The sequence below is a fragment of the Cetorhinus maximus genome, chromosome 1 (genome assembly GCF_964194155.1).
Source record: "Cetorhinus maximus chromosome 1, sCetMax3.hap1.1, whole genome shotgun sequence".
In the NCBI taxonomy this organism is placed as follows: Eukaryota; Metazoa; Chordata; class Chondrichthyes; order Lamniformes; family Cetorhinidae; genus Cetorhinus; species Cetorhinus maximus.
In genome coordinates, this window is record NC_135879.1 from 84,944,251 (window position 1) to 84,964,203 (window position 19,953).

Genomic DNA, 19,953 nt, shown 5'->3' on the forward strand with positions numbered 1-19,953 from the left:
GCACTGAGGGGCAGCACTCAGCCATCAATGAAGCAACAATGCCAATGTTAAGAGCTTGAATTTAACCTAAGCCTAGACAAGCACCAATTTCTCTATACTGTACCTCAGCAGTGTGAGCCCTGGTGACTTTAACTCCTTCCAAAACTGGTAGGAAGTAACAGCTGGCTGGTTGGAAGGAGGAGAAAACTGGATATGTCAGCAAGCTGCGTTGGGTCCAAAGGAATGGTCCCCAGTTCTCAGATAGGTCACAGGGAGAAGATTTAGGGAGGGTCTTGCAATCTGGAATGGCGAGGGGGTGAGGAAAAGGTGGCAGGGAGACTGAAACCTTCCTCTTGGTCCACAAGGAAAGTAAAAAACATACCTGGGTGAATTCTGGGTCGGGTGGACAAATAAATTAAAATCAAACACATTTTTATGCAAACATTACCACCAGTGGCTACTGAAACTGTGCCAATTGTAATCTTTAAAAGGGAATTAGATAAACATTTAAAGGAGAAAAATATTAAAGGGTACAAGTAAAGTGCAAGAAAATAGCTGTACTTTAAACCTGCTCTTTGTCCATACCCTTTAAAATTAGGAAGCTGTAATTGGTAGACAGTCAGCCAAAATTGTCTTCTGTGCATAAATTTCTATGGCCTAAATTTTCCGTTAGGCGGGTGGGCGGAGCTGAAGCTGATGTAGCCGCGCCGCCATTTTGCACGGGTCGGTCAAGTAAGGCCTGCCCAGCGCATTTCTCACTCCTGTGGAGAGCGGGAATCTTAAATTTGCGGCGGGTGTGTACAGACTGCTGGGTCCAATGGCGACCCGGCAGTCTGTATAAAAAAAGGCCAGGCAGCCTCCTTTAGGCTGTTCACAATGGCCAGCCACAGGTGGCACTGCAGGGGGTCTGCACAGCAGGCCAATGTTGAGGGAAGGCCAGAGGAGGAGGGCAGGCTACAGGGTAGGCCAGCGGGGGTCCAATGTGCCCCTCGCTTTTCCGATGACTGCCTTGCTGCCTTTGTGGAGGAGGTGGCAGCACGGTGGGGGGTGCTATTTCCCCAGGATGGGAGGAGGAGGCCCCCCACATGACAAAGCGTGCCTGGGAGGAGGTGGCAGAGGTGGTGACCTCCCGGGACGTGATGCGCCGAACCTGGATCCAGTGCCGTAAGCGGTTCAATGATTTGTTGCGCTCTGGAAGGGTGAGGACCATGTTGGTGCTGGGCATTTAGTCCAGCAGGTAGCCTTAGCCTTTGAGAGCCCCCCCACCCCTCCTCCCCCCCCCGCCCCATGTCTTACTGACGTGACTGCATTGACTCATGTTGGGCATTCGTCGCACACTGGGTGGTCAAGCAAATAGTGCCCATGCTTACATCAGCCTTAGTGGTTAACGAGAAGATGGGTTCTCTCCGCACCATGTGTTGGTCTTAGTTGCACATGAGTAGTCTGGGGGCAACCTGCAGGAGAGGCAGCTAGGCGCATACTCATAACTCCAACACATGTCCTATTCACGGTGATGAGATAGTGGAAGGGGAGCCTCAAGGTGTTGTGGCCAAGAGCCATCTGCTGGCCTCGGCGCTGCACCTAGTTGTGCCTCCTTGCCATGGGAGCTAAGACCGTGTGGTTCTGAAAGTGATGGATGCAGAATGTGTCCAAGGTGACCATTAGTGGAGGAGGGCGGGGGGGGGGGAGTTGGGAGCAGGCGTACTATATTTTGGGGACTGATCACCAGTAGTGTGGACAGGAGGCACTGGAGGCCTCAGATGGGCCACTGTGGTTGGGGTGCGGCATGCATGTACAGAGTACATGACCGATCAGCCCCAATAAATGGTTCTTTCTGCAGGAGAAAAATGCACATAATGCGCACGAATATTCACGCACTGGAGGTGGCCAGGCCCAGCTCATCATCTTGAGCTGTTTCGAACAGCAGGCCCTGGAGCTAGAAACCCGCCATGCACCCAGGTCCACAGGTGTCAGTGAGGCTGGGGTGCAGCGGCCAGGTATTTGGGACCCACAGTCCCATCTGCTTTGTCTTCCCACCATCCAAAGCACTGATGATTGTTGCAATCGTTAATACAGCAACACTGCTCATTCACAGACTGATACAGTCAGACGTGTGGCTCATAGACAAAGATCCCTTGGCCCTTCGAAGATGTGCATCGCTAACACCTTCCAAAATCACCTTATCCCATTTCTGACCACTATCTCCATGGCCTTGTATGCCATGGCATCGCTACTGCACATCCAAATACTTATTACATTACACATCACAAGGAGGGTTTGTGCCTCCACCACCCTTTCAGCCAGTGCATCCCACATTACTCTGTCCAAATGTTCCTCATCACTTCACCTGTCAACCTCATGCTCCTTACCTTAAATAAATGCCACCAGGTTAGTCATCCCTCTGCCAAAGGGAAATGTTGCTTTCTGTCCACCCAGTCTATGCCCCTTATAACGGTATGAAGGTCAATAATGTCACCCGTCAATCTCCTGTGCTCCACGGCAAATTTCACCAGTGTATGCAATGTTTCTTTATAACTCCAACTCTTCAGACCAGCATGTGTCCTGGTCACAAATCTCTGCACTCTCTCCACTCCAATCACATCCCTCCCATGAAGCGCTTATCACAACTGAACGCAGAAGTCTAGCTGTGGCCTTGACAGCGTTTTCTGCACTTGCAACATGACCTCCCTGTTCCTACATTCTATTCCTTGGCTAATAAAGGCAAGTCTGGCTTTTACCTTGCTAAACACCTTATGTTCCTGTTCGGCTACCTTAACGGGCCTGTCGACCTGCCCAGCAAGGCCCCTGTAATCGTCCTGACTTTCCACGGTCCTACCATTTCTCGTGTATTCCCATACCTTGTTTGTCTTGCCCAAGTGCATTACCTCACACTTATCCACATAACATTCCATGTGGCATTCCTTAGGCAATCTGACCAGCCTGTCTGTATCTGCCTGTAATGTTTGGGCCTCCTCCTGACTATTTGCCACCCCACCAATGTTCGTCTCCTTAGGTTCTTGAAGGTTGAGCGCATTATGAGCCTGGGGAGAAAGGGATGAATTGTGTTACTGAGCGCACGCTAACTGATCCACTGTCCTTGTTTTTAATTTCAGCATCACCACAGCATGGCCGCCAGGAGGAAGTGCAAATGCACCCTCTCACACCTGAGGGGCCTGAACTGTCACCTGCGTCACACCATTTCAATGAGCCAGGCACCACCGCAGAGACTACCACATCGGTGAGAATTGTTACATCGGCTAGTGTCCCGGGGCACAGTGAAGAGGGCACTTCACAATCGCTGGAGGAGATGGCAGAGACAGAGAGTGCCGATGGCGCCAGCAGCCGGAGGACCACAGGGGACCAGGCACGTGCTGAGTCAAGGCTCTGGAGTCGCCCGCCACGCAACAGCTGCAGGAAAAGCGGCCGGGTGTGCGGGAGCATCTGGGAGTGTTGCATGAGAGTATGCTTCGCTTGGTCTCCTTGGTGGAGGAGTCCACGCGGAACGTCAGTGATGCCATGAACCTCATGTCAGAGCATCAGGCTTCCTCCATGAAGAGATTGGCGACTCTCATGGAGAGGGACTTCCAGCAGAATAACCAGCTTTTCCTGGGGATACGCTCGGACCTGCAAGCACTCACAGCACCAGTGGCCACAGCTGGTCATTGGCAATGTGGGAGATGGTCTGGGCACCAAGTGTCCCAGCTCGTTGCTCATCCATCTACGGTGAGCAGGGAGGTCCGAAGCGACCTCACGTCGGCGCAGCAGCTGCCTGTCGTCTCTGCGGGCTCCTCCCAGGGCACTCCGGATGAGGGCAGCGCTCCTCCACCCCTCTGCCAGTGACAGTTGCGTCTGTTTGAGTCTGCGACGACTGGGAAGATGCCAGCTGTGGAACTGGCCACTCCCTCCCAGGCGGGGCCAGCACAGGCTCCACAGGCCAGAGGACGACCGCCAAGGTCATCAAGGCCAGCAGGGCAGCAGAGTCAGCAGGCTGTCTCACAAGCCACTCCGAGCGATGGGGTGGTACCCAGACGTAGCACCCGTACACGTATAAGGCACCTAAAGCACACCACGGGTTTCTCATTGGTGCATTTGTGATGGCCCTAGATTAGAGAATCTATATTTTTTGACGTTGTAACAACGTTAGGAATTAATTTTGTTGCACCATATGATGGATGAAAATAAAATCCAGATGTTTTACCATGGCTGAGGGTGGCTCCTTTGTGCTGCATTTGTATGTTTCACAGACATATCATGAGTGTTTGAGTGGACATTGATGTTTCTGTACTAAGCTCTTAGTTGCAGCTGATGAAGTGGAAGATGTAGCACTTAAGTGCAGTGTATGGATGCGCCAGGCAATGCTGGTCCTGCAGATCCATGTGTGTGGAGCTAGCTGAAGGTTCGTTGGATTAAAGTCTCCCAGGTGTCCCTGACTCCTTGGTGTAGTAGCGGGTTGGCGTGCTGCCCCTCATCATTGCCCTGTGCTTCCTCATCCTCTGAGCCACTGCTGGATTCATCATGTGCAGCCTCATCAACTGCGTCAAGGTCTTCATCGTCAGCTGCATCCCCCTTTTCCAGCGCAAGATTGTGCTGAGCGCAGCATGCTACCACTATCACAGAGACACGATCTGGGGGGTACTGGAGTGCGCCCCCTGAGCGGTCCAGGCAACGGAAGCGCATCTTGAGAAGACCGATGGCTCTCTCCACCATAGCCCTTGTGGTGCCCTGGCTCCTATTGTACCACTGCTCAGCTCCTGTTCTTGGATGGCGGAGAGGCGTCATGAGCCACCTTCTAAGGGGATAGCCCTTGTCACCCAGCAGCCATCCATCCAGCCGAGCCAGAGCACCTGGGAGTGTCTCAGGATGTAAGAGTCCTGGGAGCTGCCTGGGTACCTTGCACAGACTTGTAGAATCTGTATCCTGTGATCACACACTATCTGCACGTTCACGGAGTGGAAGCCCTTCCTGTTGCCGAAGGCACCGGGCTCACCTGCTGGCACCTTGATGGCCACATGTGTACAGTCTATAGCACCCTGGATGCAGGGGAAGCCAGCAATGGCCGCGAAGCCTCTGGCTCTCTGTGCCTGACTTGCCTGGTCGCAGCAGAAGTGGATGAAGGTCAACGCCCATCTGAACAGAGCGTCTGTGACCTGCTTGACACAAGTGTGGACAGCTGATTGGGAGACACCGCAAGGATCATCCACTGAGCCCTGGAAGGAGCCAGAGGCATAGAAGTTGAGGGTAACTGTGACCTTCAGAGCTGCTGGCATGGAGTGTCCGCCCACACAGTTAGGAGAGATCTCAGAGCCAATCATCTGACAGATATAGTTAACTGTCTCCCTTGAGAGATGGAGCCTCCTTCGGCACTGGACCTCAGACATATTGAAATAGCTGCTTCGCCACCTGTATACCCTGGCAGCAGGATAGTGGCATCTTCTGTGGCCCCTTCCACCTTGGACTACCTCTTGGCCCTGCACCCCTTGTGCCTGCGCCTGGCCTCCCAAAGGTGGCTCCCCTGGAGGCTGATTGTCCACTCCTAGCCTCCTCCTTATTCTAGCCCTCCCTTCCTCCTCAGAGGAGCTGCCTCCAGTGGAGATGTCAGAACCCATACCCAGGCTAAATGGAGGCCTCTGGAAAGCTGCAGGCCCAATAAAGATTCCTGACTGCAGAGTGCTAAGCTGAAGCTTCAAATTACAGAGAAAACTGCTGAAATTCATTCTGAACTGCTACAGATCACACAGGCAAGTTTAAAAAACTTTCTGCAATAAATACTCACAGACCAGATTGACGACCCCACTGAGCCCTCTTACCCCGCCCGTGGATGTGTTTTGTTAAAAAGTCACTTATGCGCCTGCCCGTTGCACCCGTGCAGTGAGCTGAAGATTACATGGGCACCTGAAAATCAGCGTCCATTGCCGATTTAAGGGCCTCAACCAGCCCTTTAGTTAATGGCCGGTGCGCGTCGAACGTCATCGCGCGCCCACACAATGAAATATCACAATGGTGCACGGTGATGTCGGGATGCTCGTCCGACGTCAGCGCGCACCATTTTACACGTTGAGGTGTGGGTGGGGGGCCCGCCCCGCCCCGCACGTCACTCTGAAAAATTCTGCCCTATGATTTTATGTGCTTTAAGCGGGACTTTACTCAGGTACTGTTGAAAACTAACTGCAGCTGATAAACTGTTGTGAAATTGCAATTGTGTTACTACATTTAAATTGCAAGTGAATACTATCCGCTATCTACTCATGAATTTTTGCCTTTCTGCAGAAGTGGTTCAGTAACGCAGTGATTTGGTGTATAACCCATTCGCATTATGGGATAGGCGCCACACTAATAGAGAAATAACTGTGTGCCTGCAATTTTGTATGTATGCAGTTGTTTGAAAGCTACAAATTTCAAGTTCTGAAAGCCAGCCTTTAGAGCTGGGAAACCAAATGAAAGTATATAGTAAGCTCGATAAAGCTATAAAAAAATAAAGACCAATAGTATTTTGGGCTATAAGTAGGGGCATACAGTACAATAGTAAAGATAATAAATTTGTTCAAGGCTTTGGTTGTAGCAATACATGTAGTTTTGACATCCTGATATAGAAAGGGCATTAGGACCACAGAAAGCATTCAGTGTAGAATCACCAGAATGAGAGCTATAATCATGTGGTGAGATTTAAGATATTGGGACTGTTTTCATTATTACAGGATTATTGTAAGACTGCTAATTACCAATATATAGCCCATGAATTCATGCCAATAAGTTCTGCCTATCAGCCTGTCCCACATTTATTGCTGACTCCTGCCAAAGACCTCACACAATTATAAAGCTCTTCCATTGCTTTTTTTGCACCAACAGCAAAGCAAACATTGCAGCTCCAATTTTTAATTGAAAATCTTAGGCCGGTACTCTCAACAAGGAACAGTACTTGTAATAAGTTGAGACAAAGGCTGTGAAAGCAGCTCTCCAATAGAATCACTGGAGATGAAGGGCAGGAGTTTTGTTTTGGGGTCAGAACTCCGATGCCAGGATCAAATGCAGGTCCTGAACCCATGCTAATCATCCAACATAATATTCCAAGGAATGGCCAATTAGTAGCCAGAGGGCATGCTCATTGTCAAATTAAGGGGAGGCTCCTGATGCTGGAGGGCCAAAAATAGGTCCTTCAGCACTGGGAGAGAGGCAGCCTGTCAATGAAGGTAATGGAGAGAAGGGGTACCACAAGATGGAGGCACCTTCTCAGGATTTTTAAAAGTTTGGAAAATAAAAATGGCCACGGCCGCCAGTCTGCCATTGTGGAACCCCTTCACAGGGCAGCCTGTGACCACAGCTATGGACTCTGCTGTGGATGGGGGTGGGGGCGGAGTGGGGGGGGGGTGGGGGTGTTGACGGGTGCTTCTGGAGCATTGGTTTTCCCATCGTGAGGCTGCTTCTTTTCCACAGGCCGTGTTTCGGCCACCATGAAGGGGTCTGCCTGCTGATCAGAGAATTCCAATCTACACAAGAGAGGAACCTTCATAGCTCCCTTAATTGTTTCAGTTGGCTACCTGCCCCATGTGGGTCTCCAACCGGGCCTCCATGTAAATGACTCAGAGGTGGGAAAATGGCAGCAAACCATCGGTCCACTCCCCCCTAGCAATTTTTCTGCCTAGCTGCCTCTGGTCCCACCTCATGGCTATTTGAAAACCTGGTCCCAGGAGTCCCCTATATAGACAGGCCAAAATGTGGCTGCATAATTGATGGTCCTTTACTGAAACACGGCATGGACTGCCAGTTAGGCATGCAAGTACCACTGTGCATGTATCCCTTCAACTTACACCTAAATACTACTGCCTTGAATTTCTGCCGAAGTATCATATCCTCATATCTTGCCGTACTTCAATGTGCAATCAGTGAATTGCACTCACCCACCTCCACCCAGAACAAAGGTGTGAATTGCTGAAGATTATCTTTTATACCATTTCTCCAGAGTTTCTATATCAGATTGCTGGAAGAGAAGACAGACAGGCATATTTTTCATTAATAGTGCCAGAGGAGAAAGGGCTACATGGACAGAGCACCGTTATAAAATCCATTCTTGCATGCCTCTGTGTGCTAAATTAGCAGACCATGGAGATTGTGACATTTAAGGCACAGGATGTTCCACTGCTTGTTACATTTGTTCCTGCTTAGTAACAAGTGCAAGACCCTCTTGGAGTGTTTTGATAGGTCACCAGATCACTTCAAGGATCAATGAACAGTCAGTTTGAATCAGTCAGTCAGTTTTAATCAAAAAAGAAATATCCCAGGGAGAGGTCCCAGAAGGAAGTTCCAGGTAAGGAACAAAGACAGGGGACAGAAACAGGTCCCAGATAAGTTAAGAAAAAAGAAAGGAGCGGAGAAACAGGCTCCAAGTTAGAGAAAGGGCAGAGGGGAACAAACCTTAGGTGAAGAGGACCACTGGGGCAAAGGTACCCCTTTGGAGCAGTGGTGTTCTGCTTGGCATGACCGAAAATCTGAAAATGTGCTTGTAAGTTGATGCTTGAGTGTGCTTGGAAATACAGGGGTAAGTAATCTCAGAAGGTGAGACTGAACCCTGTGAGGTGGGCCGTCATTGAAGCCACCTGAGTTGGAGAGACCTTTGGAGAGAATTCCAAGGCAAGATCTTTGAAGGTGAAAATTGGAAACCCTCGTGAGAGAGAAGGGTGGAATCATCCATGCCCGCCGCTGTCAGGCATGCTTGGCAGCGTGAGCAGACAATATGCTGAGAAGGCCAAAAATTGGATTCACAACGTCGTGAAACCAGTTTGTGATCATCCGCTCAGCCCATCAATGGCGGGCTGCATTTCCCGCCATCAGGCATCGGGAACCTCATTGTAATACATCTGCACGTCATTATAAGGCCAACACGCCAGAATCGCCCCCCCACGTTGGATCGTCTGTCCAATCACACTGACTTGTTTCACAATAGCATATATAAGGCATGCACTTGGAGGGATGCATTTTGAGGGCAAATCGGAGGTGAGTGCACAGTAATGTTGCGCAGCGCTCGCCCAGGTCACCTGTTGGACTTCAAGATTGAGGCACATTGGAGGCGGGGGGGGGGCAAGGGCTGCCCTGAAGTTGAGGAAACTTGGGGTTGGGGGCAAGGGCTGCCCTGCGGTTGAAGGTAGTGCACAAGCATGTGTGGGGTGGGGGGAGGGGAGCAGCGATGCATCATGGAAATCTTGTATAAAGTGACAATTCCTCTACAGCTGAGACAGTTCAGACACAGCCACGTTGACATATGTGGAGTCGGGCCTCTAGCTTATCTGCCCGTTCAAGCAATGGAGAGGCATGAAAGTGCCACCAAGTGCTCCAGAGTTTTTCACCCCTCGGGCACAGACAGCAAACTAATGAGATTTTAGTGGACTGCAGAACAGTTGGACGATTGGACACATTGTACAATCTCCTTGCTAAATCTGGCCATGGAGCAGTCACTGGTGGAGGCGCTCACAGCTCCTTGCAATGTCATCATCCCGGTTTGGGCCAGTCTCCCCATGGTTCAAGCTACCAGTGCAGCCTTGCAGTGTGGGATAGGAGAATGCCTGTGCAGAGTACGGAGATGCTGAGAGTACAGCATGCAGTGCAATGGGCAAAGCTGCTGCCAATCAGTCAGGTGGAGTAGGCGGAGGTGGTTGGGGTTTCAGGCAGCCATGCAGCGCACTGACTATGGCCACTCAAGTGGTGGCCAGCACTCTCCAGGGTGCATTAAGAGGCCTTCAGACTTAATCAAGAGAGGTTCTTAGTGCACCCAAGCCGCGCGTCTCTTTCTTTCATCCTGCAGGAGAGTATATCAGGATCATGGAACCTAATGAATGAGCTGTATGCCTCGTGATGTTCAGCGAACGAAGATGATGGAGAAGAGAGCGATGGAGATGTCTGGCTGGGCAGAGAAAGGCACAGCACACTCAGGAAGAAAGGGTGGCTGGGGTTCCTGCACACAGTGCTGAAGAGCAACAGTGAGCCATTGTTGGTTGGCGCCTAGCTGGACCCAGGGTCTATAGACATCACCTTTCGTTCCTGCAGATGACCAAGAATCAGTGTCGCCAAAGCCTGTGCATGTCTAGGGAACTGGTTGGTCACATCTGCCACTTGCTCCAGGATTTGATGCGATGGGGATGTGGAGGGCATCCACTGCCATTGGCCATGAAAGTGAACATGGTGCTCAATTTTTATGCCAGTGGCTCTTTTCAAGGCTCTGCAGGTGACCTCTGTGGAAATATCACAAGGCTCCACCCACAAATGCATCCATGAGGTCATGGATGCCATTTTCGCGAGGGCACACAACTTTGTGCATTTTGCCCAGGACCAGGACAGCCAGGACGAAAAAGTGATTGGATTTGCCCAGATCTCGGGTTTCCCACAGGTGCAGGGTGCCATTGACTGCACTCAACGTGGTGCTCAGATCTCCGTCACAACAAGGGGTCAACTATGTCAACCTTAAGGGCTTCCATTTGCTGAATGTGCAGCTGGTGTGCGACCACCAGAAAAGCATCCTGCAGGACTGCACAGTTTCCAGGGAGTGTCCATGACTCCTACATTCTCAATCGGTCACAGATCCCTGATATCTTCCAGGGTCCACAGAGGCTGCAGGGTTGGCTCCTCAGGGACAAGGGCTACCCGCAGAGGCCATGGCTGATGACACCCGTGTGGTGGCCTCAGACTGCAGCAGAGAGAAGGTATAATGAGGCTCATGCTGCAACTCGCAACTTGGTGCAGCTGACCATCGGGATGCTGAAGATGAGGCTCCAGTACCTAGACCAGTCCAGTGGAGCCCTGCAATATAGTCCACAGAGTGTGTCACACATCGTCGTCACCTGCTGCGCTCTCTACAACCTGGCGCTGCAACGGAGAGAGGAGCTGGCTGAGGAGACAATACTGGAGCTGGAGATCTCCTCCAATGAGGAAGACGTAGAGATGATGAGGGTGAGGAGGTCCTCGAAGGCGACGATGACAGTGATGAAGCCCTCACATTGGCCAGAAGAGGCAGGCATGCTCAGGAGGCCCTAATAGCTGCTAGATTTGTGGAGAATGATGACAACATGCAGTGAGCAGACACCATAGGTCCTCACATTGCATCTATGAATGTTTGACTCCAGTCTGGCTTACGGCAGTGCACATACCCCCTCTCAGAATGCTCCTGTCATGGAGACACAATGGAGGTTCTAATTGTCGCTCAATTGCCGAAGGATGATGACGACATGCAGTGAGGGCAGTCCACAGATCTTCACATAGCCCCTGAGAATGTCTGACTCCTGTCTGGCCAAGTGCAGTTCGCTTGCACTCTGTGATCAGGGTCATATCATGGACATTCCACCATGAAACTTTAAAAGTACCTGACCCCATCAGGTGCACAGCGTCACTGGTCACAGATGCTGAAGAGATGGGGGCCAGCCCCACCTTAAAGGTGCTGAGAGCACACAGAGAGAATGACAGAACTCTGTGATGCCTGCCCACTACATTCTGGCAGCAATGACAAGCACTGTCGAGGCGGCATCACTACTATGTCTAGGGAGTGTGAGGCCGGGCCATCACTTTGGTCTGAAGGCTGCACAATATTCAGGGAAGAGGGCGTGGACTGAGACACCTGCCTTTATCTTGTGCAGAAAGGTTTCACATCTGACTGACACAAACACTGCTCATCAGAACAAGAAGCCATAGGCAGGGAGACATTCTTGGGAGTTTATTTACAATAGTGAACATTATGTACAAGTGATTAATACCCATACCCAGACTGTGCAACCACATCTTCTTAATCTTCCGAACCCTGCCAATGGGTGCTCCCTGGCCATCCACAAGCGGAGGTGGAGGCAGCCTGCTGACTGCTACACCCTGTCTGTCACTGTCAGCACAGAAATGGTCCAGATCCTCACTGGCCAGCTGGGTGGCTCTGTTCACAAAGTCTGTGAGGACCTTGATTTCAGGCATTCGCCCACCGTCTGTGACCTCTCCCTCTTGCTGTGTGCCAGTTTGTCCTGCAGGAATAGAGATGGAGAGAGTGTAAGCAGGATGCCTGTCAGGCCAGATGATAAGTATGCCTGGCATGTGTGGGTGATGAGTGGTCCCATGGAGGGGATGAGGACAATGAAGATGTGTGTTGGTTAACTAGAAAAGTTAAAGATAGTATCAAACTTAAAGAAAAAGCATACAATTATGCAAAGATAGGTGGAAGATCAGAAGATTGGACAGAATATAAGGAACAGCAAAGGATAACTAAAAGATTTACAAGGAGGGGATTATTAGAGAATGAGAGAAATCTTGCCAGAAATATAAAAACAGACAGTAAGAGCTTCTATAAATATTTTAAAAAGAAACGAGTTAATAAAGTGGGTGTTGGCCCTATAGAAAGTGAGTTTGGAGAACTGATAATGGAAAACAAGGAAATGGCAGATGAATTGAACAGTTATTTTGTATCAGCCTTCACTACAGAAGATACAAGTAACATCCCAGAAGTAGCTATAAATGAGGAAATGGATGGGAGGGAGGAACTCAGGAAACTTACAATCAGCAGAGAAGTGGTACTGAGTAAATTATGGGGGCTGAGTTTTACATCCCACGGACAGACACGCACCCGACCCGATCAGGCGTAAAATCACGCGAGAAGACGTCAGGCAAGCGTCCCGACGTCATTGTGCACTCACGCGATATTTCACTTGGCAGGCACGTGAAAAATCAGAAGCGCGCCCACCGACAATTAAGAGGGCAATTAAGTCCATTAACAGCGCAATTGTCTCCGATTTTTCATAGCCCGTCCAACCTTAGGGTTGGCGGATGGGCAAATCGGCTAGGCGGACTTTGCATTTTTCATCATACCTCATCCAAGGGCGGGATGAAGTTTCTGTGATGAAATAAAATAAAAATGAATATCTGTGGACAGCATTTCATCAGCTACATTTTCAGGTGATTGATTATGATGCACGGACATTTTCTTGCAGCATTTTCAACCTTTATTTTAACATTTTCAGGTCTGCAGCTCCCTGAGGCAGCTGTCTGCCTTCAGGGCACTATCTCACTCTTGCCGCACTCACCCGTACCCGCGGAAATGTCATCGCCCGCCCCGTCCCAGCAGCGCTGAGCTTTTCAGCGCGTGTTTCATGCTGGCTGGCCGTTAATTGGCCAGCCAGCATGAAATTGCGGTCGGGTGCCGATCGTGGTCAGGGGCCCATTTCCTGGACGCTCCCGGGACCTCCGATCGCACATGCCTGCCAAAGTTAAAATTCAGGCCTTGGAGCTGCGGGCTGACAAGTGCCCAGGTCCTGATGGATTTCATCCTAGGGTCTTAAAAGAAGTGGCTAGTGAGATTATTAGTGAGAACTTATTGGAATTCTTTGAGGAAGTAACATGTGCTATGGATAAAGGTGGATGTACTGTACTTAGATTTCCAGAAGGCATTTGATAAAGTGCCACATCAAAGGTTATTGCGGAAAATAAAAGCTCACGGTATAGGTGGTAACATATTGGCATGGATAGAAGAATTGGCTGGCTAACAGGAAGCAGAGAGTTAGCATAAATGGGTCAGGTTTTTCAGGTTGGCAAGATGTAACAAGTGGTGTGCCACAGGGATCAGTACTGGGACCTCAACTGTTTCCAATTTATATAAATGACTTGGATGAAGGGATGGATGGGAAGGTTGCCAAATTTGCTGATGACACAAAAATAGGTACAAAAGTAAGTTGTGAAGAGGATATAAGGAGGTTACAAAAAAGATATAGATAGGTTAAGTGAGTGGGCAAAGATCTGACAAATGGATGTAATGGGAAAATGTGAAATTGTCCATTTTGGCTGGAAGAATAAAAGAGAGGCATATTATCTAAATGGTGAACAATTGCAGAGCTCTGAGATGCAGAGGGATCTGGGTGTCTTAGTGCATGAATCACAAAAGGCTAGTATGCAGGTACAACAAGTAATTAGGAAAGCTAATAGAATGTTATCATTTATTGTGAGAGGAAATGAATACAAAAGTAGGGAGGTTATGCTTCAGTTGCACAGGGCAGTAGTGAGACCACATTTGGAGTACTGTGTATAGTACTGGTCACCTTATTTAAGGAAGGATGTAAATGTGTTGGAAGCAGTTCAGAGGTTTACCAGACTAATACCTGGAATGGTGGGCTGTCTTATGAGGAAAGGTTGGACAGGCAAGGCTTATATCTGCTGGAGTTTAGAAGAGTAAGAGGAGACTTGATTGAAACATTTAAGATCCTGAGGAGACTCAACACTGTGGATGTGGAGAGGATGTTTCCTCTTGTGGAAGAATCTAGAACTAGGGGTCGCTATTTAAAAATAAGGGGTCACCCATTTAAAATGGAGATGAGGTGAAATTTTTTCTCTTGGAGGGTCGTGAGTCTTTGGAACTCTCTTCCTGAAAAGGTGGTGGAAGCAGAGACTTTGAATATTTTTAAGGCAGAAGTGGATAGATTCTTGGTAAACAAGGGGGTGATAGGTTATCGGGGGTAGGCAGGGTGCAGATTTGAGGTTCCTATCAGATCAGCCATCATCTTATTAAATGGCAGAGCAGTATTGAGGGGCCAACGGGCGTACTCCTGCTTCTTGTTCCTATACTCGTATGTATGTGTGAGAGAGTGAATGGTGATGTCCCTTGAACTGGCAGTGAGTGAGGGCCCTGTGGATGTGTGATGGGTTTGTGAATATGTGAGTTGAGATTGATGAGAAGAGTGACTTTCCCTGGCGGAACAGAGATCATTCATCCTGCTGCGGCACTGGGTGGCTGTCCTCTTTTGCAGGGTATTGGCGCTGAACACTGCTGCCACCACCTCCCAAGCCATATTAGTGATGTTGCTGCCTATCCTGCGGCGAGAACGGGGGTAGAGGACATCACAGTGGGCCTCCACTGCATCCAAAAGGTGCTCAAGGGATGTGTCACTGAACCTGGGCGCTGCAGTATTCTTGCCTTTCGGGGCCATGTCTTTCGTGCAGCAGTCATGAGCTGGAAGCACAGAAAGGTGTGCATGCAGCAGCTCTTTAAATATTGCACCTGACATGATGAAGCAGCGAGATGATGGCATGGCAAGTTAGATCCCGCCCACCATGAAAACAGCATGTTTCCTGGGAATGCATAATTAATGTGGTGGGTTTGGGACGATACGGCGTGAGAACCCGCCATTGCGGCCAGCAGGTAAAATATCATTTTAACCGCCCGCTACCACACTTAGTGCAAATCTGGGACGATTCTGCCTGAAGTTTCAATGAGACTGGTTGACTCACAATGTGACTAACATCTGGGTGGGTTATTGACAAATCCATGGAATCTGTTTTGGTTACATTTGGCATTTATTCTGTAGTGTGGTGTGTTCGACCACAGTTTGCCTATTAATTCACATGAACTTCATACTTACCCTTAATGTTAAGAGTACAAGATAGATGTTGTAAATTGTTTTATCTTTCTGAACTTGTATAGTAAAGTTTATTTTTGTTTATTCAAAACCCATGGAATCTTATGGCTCTATTCACTTAATAAGTGTCTTGAATTTCAAACTGTCTACTTTGAACACAACCTTATTGGTCCCTAACCGGATTGTCCACACAACCTGGAGTCTGGCAAAGGATTGTAACAGATTATAGAGGAAAATCAGGCAGGTAGAATTGTGCATCCGCAATAGGGCCCAGCTGATTTACTTCCTGTTATTTTAAGCGGACAGTGGATAATCCTCCCAGCCTGAGTTTCTTCTATTCACTCCAGGGATTTTTTATACCCAAGGGCAACTAGGGATGGGCAATAAATGCTGGCACAGCCAGCGAAGCCTGCATCCTGTGAATGAATAAAAATAAATAGCACGACAAACTGGAATTCTGCCCTAGCAACTTTATGGATGTATGTAATGGCGCATCCAGCAACCAGTTCCTGTTTTGCTGAGTTCAGATCAACATCCTTCTCTGCCCCTGGAAGCTGTATCATTAAAAAGAGACCAGAGTCCTGATTTTAATCTAGCATGCCCAATGAGAATGGGCTGTGATTGGATCACATCCCACTTTGCTCTGTGCCTATACGCTCCATCAACCTCCAAGATGTCATAGGAGTTTGCAGAATTTTTTAAATTTCAAATTCCAGTCATTTCAATTTTCAGTGGAGTTATTGTCACATGCTGACACACTGAGCTGTATATTATGAGGGGGGGGTGGGGTGGTGGTGGGGGGCGCTGATGGGGTGGGGTGTGAGTGGCTCGCTCCACCTCCCCCTGCCCGGGAAGCAAAGTTGGTGCGAAGCTGACTCGCTGCAGGCCAGCCCACCCTGCCGCCTTAAGGTGCTGCGGGCAGGCTAAATTGCCTGCCAGTAGGACTTCTGCCCCTCAATGGGGAGGAGGTTGTAGGAGGTCCCACCCTCAGGAGCTGCCAGCTAATTGGATTGGCCGGTCGCTCCAGCAGTCCCAGCAGCGCTAAGAGCGCATTAGCGGGCGCTTCCGTGACTGCAATCAGCCCCAAGAAGAAGGCGCAATGGATCCTTCAGCAAGGTATGTCTGGAGTATTGGGTGAGGAGGGCTTGGCTGGCTAAGGGAGGGGGGGAGCTGAGTGGGGGCGGAGGTGGTGGTGCGGTGCAGGCGGGAGTGGTGTGGGTGGTTGGTTTAGAGAACAGACGGGTAGGAAGAAAGGGAGTTGTACTATCTTAGGAGTACTGCCCCCGATGTGCAAAGGGCACCCCCACCGAATATACCCTTCTATCCTGCCCGACTGTACATGCCAACTGTATTATGGTGAATTGTATTATCGGGGTCAATTGGCTTGTTAACAAGCTCAGTTGAACCTTGATTATTTATTTAAATATGACAGGCCTGATTTGGCGCCCGCCGGCCTACTGTGTTATGGGGGGTGAGCTCGGGGGCAGGCGGGAAGGTGGTGGGGTTGGCACCCATCCTATTTTGCATGCCCCCTTCCCCCCACCCCCCCGACCACCATAAACATGCCTGGCAGGGGCACATAAAATCCAGCCCACTTTTCATAAAAATTGTGCATTTTTGCACAGATAGGTCCAGAACTATTATGTATTTTTAAATATAGAATGTTAATAATACTGCATTCACAACATTTAGAGATGTGGTCCACAAGTAAGAAAAATGTTCATGTTTCTAGCTGCCTAAAAACCTGCAGACTACATTTGCAGTGTGATGTTAACATCATCATGGCCATAAGCTGGTAGTTATAAAGCTCTTCGTCCCATTTGTTTGAAAGAAGAATAGAGAACTCCTTCATATTTCTCTGCTGCAGGCCACCATCTGATTTTGCTGTCATGAGCTTCCTGAGTCTAGGCCGTTGAAGCAATTGCTTTCTCCGTCAACCTTTAAACTGCTTCCTCTTTATATGTTTATGCGCTGATACTGCCCCAAGCCACTGCATTGCCCTTTCAGCTCTGAAGGGAGGGCAGTGTACACGGGGCTGCAGATTCCTTCGTGTTATCAGAGCTCCTCATGACTGATTAATGGGAGGTGCGTTTCTGCAGATCAAAACTAGTCCTACCAGTCGTTCTTCAATCCTGGGCATCCTGTTATTATGCCAAGTCTTCATGTAGCATATAGTTCAAGGGCTGTTTAAGCTTATTCAGTGAGGCAGATATGCTTGGATGTCAGCTGAGGCCAAGGCTGCTACTTTTTGACAAGATCAAACCTAGCCTGGGGGACAAGAGAGATTGGAACAGAGGGTAGGATTAGAGCTCAAATTCTGGTGCTTCTTTCCTGCTGATAAGGGCTAATTGAAACCTTAATTCTTCATGGCTCCACAATTTAACGCTCCAAAGTAAATGGTAGAAAAGAACTGCTGTTTTAAAAACCAAACATTTGTTCAATATTTACAGGAAGGCTGGGAGGGAATGGGGGAGCCTGGTAGCAGGGGTGAGGAAAACACAAATACCCTGGGGACATGATGGTCCTACTGAATGACAGGTCCATAGTTTAACTTTTTTTAACTCTGATTCACCCTTGGCAGTTTGACAGCCCGGCCCTGATGGGAGTAGGCCGGAGCCTGGATTGATTGGGGATAATCTGCGAAAGCCTCCAAGGGAAGTACTCCTGCCTCTCCCCGCTCAAAGGAATGATATGAAAAAGGACTTACCTACTTTGTTCAGCTGCCCCCATCTGCATTTCACCGCCAGATTTCCTGAGCCCTGAGAAACCTGCCCAGTCAACACCAAATTTAAATGCAACTGCACATAGTGGGAACCTGATTTAAATATTATAATGCACCTATCAAGAGCAGGACACAGGCATGCCACACAACTCTGTAAAAAATGTCAACAGCCATTATACAGCGGGATGGGATCACATTATGAAAATTAACATTTTAACCTCCCCCTCCCCCACAACTCCCTGTCATGTTACACCTGTTGGGGTTTAGTTTTCACTTTGGAGAAATTTTGGAAGAGTTGCAAAGGAAACAAATTGGTTTGTCAAACCAGTTAGGCAGCTAAACTTGAACCTGTGACCTTCAGAGCTGGCAGTACAGCAGCACAGTCCTACTACAGCCAGCCAATCACCTGTAGGCGTACTTTTGAAGGATTTTCAAGATATGGTGGCTCATCCATATCAGTGACCTATTAGTCTGATTAATGATGAAATGAGCATGCACTGCAGAGACACAAGGCCCAATTTTGTGATAGTGGCAACATCTGTGCCTGGGAAATGTTGGCTCGCTGCTTCAGCCAAGCTAGCCCACAGAGCAGTGAGACAACAGCACACAGGGTCAGCTCATCTAAATAATTAGCATAAACTCTCAGCGGCTGGGAAAGGTATAGACCCCTCGGGCTGTACGGCTCACAATGAATATATGCATTGAATACTAATTGTATTATAATTGTATTGAAGCGCCTCAGAGTACAACATGATGTATGTCGATAACTCCAATACCATTGCACTCTCTGACTGTCTGTAATGACCATATTGAAATGATTGTAATATTCATTGATTGTATTGAAGCACCTTGTGATCCATGTGTAAAGGTTGAATCTGACTGCACTTTTTGTGATGGCGATTTAGAAATGTTTTGTAATGTTCTTCCAGATATTTTATGAATAAAGTATATTTTTTAAAAAAAAAAGCATAAACTCTCAGCACATCTTCTGCCTTATGCTGGAGAAAAAAATAAATGTCGGCCAGCAATTTAAGTTTAAAGGGATGTAAACACTTAAAAGGGTAGGTGTCTGCCAGCAAATATCACTTCACCTTCATAAAGTTTACAATGGGTTTTAATTATACGTCAGCCTCCACCAAGGCATATTGTGGCCAAAGCGATGTGTAACATTGTGAAGTGGGTGCAAGGACTTTTACATTGTTTGGCAATTCAGGCAAGTGGTTACAGTCACTTTCGATGGTCTATTCAGTGCACTGGTGTCCTCAAAACCCTGCTCTTGAGAGCCCTGATCAGCTGTTGCTGGTCAGTCTCCAAGAGAAGTGGAGGCACCAAAGACAGGCCTTTTCTGGCATGTTCAAGAAGGGCTGCCTAGGCCAGCAAACATCACTACGAGGCTAGTGACAGGTGCATATGTGATGGTCTGAAATGAGATGCAGAGATTTTTGTTGAGGTTCATCCCAAGGAGCTCTGTAACGTAGGCCTCAGTGCTCTATGGGTTGTTCCCAGGGGTGCACCACCAAGATAAACATCAACTGCTGCTGGAGGATCACCAACTCAGTGAAAGACGCTCTTTGGTCTACCCTCAACTTGCTGGTCTTCCAGTGCAAAGAGCTGTCAATGAGTTAGTTGATGGTCCTCCAATTACAGTTGATCTAGCAATGCCATTGCAATTCCAAAGTAGTGCCCATGCTGACCACATTACAAGAAAGTTAGCTGCTGGAAATGAGACCGTTTTGAGAAATATGTTGCTGTGAAGCAAAAAATAATATCAAAACCAAAGTCAAAATCTTGCAATAAAATAGCAGGCAAGGCAAAAGAATAAGCAAAGAAATATTTTATGACCAAAAATGGACAAGTGATTCTCATTTTTAAAAAGCTCCCTCCTACATGTCA

At 48.6% G+C, this 19,953-nt stretch overlaps 1 protein-coding gene across 1 annotated transcript in view; it reads right to left on the reverse strand.

The window, feature by feature from the left end:
• The window catches only part of prss12 (serine protease 12), a 251,895-nt gene that overhangs the window by 45,800 nt on the left and 186,142 nt on the right, over positions 1-19,953 (reverse strand). The gene's annotated exons all lie outside the window — the stretch shown is intronic.